Here is a 1,228-nt window from a genome sequence, read left to right as displayed (position 1 = left end):
TAGTCTGAGGTCTGGTAGTGTGATTCCTCCTGCTTTGTTTTTACTTCTGAGTAATGTCTTGGCTATTCGAGGTTTTTTCCGATTCCATATAAAATGAAGTATTGTTTTTTCAAGATCTTTAAACTATGACAGTGGAGCTTTAATAGGGATTGCATTAAAATTGTATATTGCTTTGCGTAGTATTGACATTTTAACAATGTTGATTCTTCCCAGCCATAAGCATGGTAGGTTTTTCCATTTTTTAATATTTTCAGCTATTTCTTTTCTTAGAGTTTCATAGTTCTCTTTATAGAGAACTTTCACAACATTTGTTAGATAAACTCCCAAATATTTCATCGTCTATGGCACTACTGTGAATGGAATAGAGACTTTAACTCTTTTTTCAGCTTGACTATTGTTGGTATATAAAAAGGCTACCACTGTGCTCGCTTCGGCAGCACATATACTAAAATTGGAACGATACAGAGAAGATTAGCATGGCCCCTGCGCAAGGATGACACGCAAGTTCGTGAAGCGTTCCATATTTTTCTGCTGACTTCTTAAAAAAAAAAAAAAAAAAGGCTACCACTTTATGAATGTTTATTTTGTAACCTGAGATGCTGCTGTATTCCTTGATCGCTTCTAAGAGTTTTGTAGTAGAATCCCTGGTGTTTTCCAGATATACAATCATTTCATCTGCGAAGAGTGAAAGTTTGATCTCTTCTGACCCTTTATGGATACCCTTGATCACCTTTTCTTCCCTAATTGTGATGGCTAAAACTTCCATTAAAATGTTAAAGAGCAGTGGAGACAGTGGGCAACCTTGTCTGGTTCCTGATCTGGGTGGAAATGATTTCAATCTAACTCCATTCAATACGATATTGGCTGTGGGTTTGCTGGAGATGGCCTCTATCAGTTTAAGAAATGTCCCTCCTATACCAATTTTCTTAAATGTCTGATCGTGAAGGGGTACTGGATATTATCAAAAGCTTATTCTGCATCAATTGAGAGAATCATATGGTCTTTGTTTTTTAATTTGTTTATGTGCTAAATTATATTTATAGGTTTACATATATTGAACCAGCCTCGAGACCCTGGGATAAAACCGACTTGGTTATTATGTATAATTTGTTTAATGTGTAGCTGGATTCTGTTTGTTAGGATCTTGTTGAATATTTTTGCATCTAAATTCATTAGTGATATTGGTGTATAATTTTCTTTTCTTGTTGGGTCTTTTCCTGGTTTGGGG

General features: G+C 35.4%; 1 non-coding gene across 1 annotated transcript; it reads left to right on the top strand.

Annotated features, from left to right (window-relative positions):
• The first annotated feature begins 421 nt into the window (after positions 1 to 421).
• LOC128569471 (U6 spliceosomal RNA) lies at positions 422 to 528 on the top strand. Its single transcript, XR_008375406.1, has one exon. It is a non-coding gene; the product is annotated as a U6 spliceosomal RNA (small nuclear RNA).
• Positions 529 to 1,228: the final 700 nt, after the last annotated feature.

Source organism: Nycticebus coucang, chromosome 17 (assembly GCF_027406575.1).
Source record: "Nycticebus coucang isolate mNycCou1 chromosome 17, mNycCou1.pri, whole genome shotgun sequence".
Classification (NCBI taxonomy): Eukaryota; Metazoa; Chordata; class Mammalia; order Primates; family Lorisidae; genus Nycticebus; species Nycticebus coucang.
This window is presented reverse-complemented; position numbering and strand designations above follow the sequence as displayed.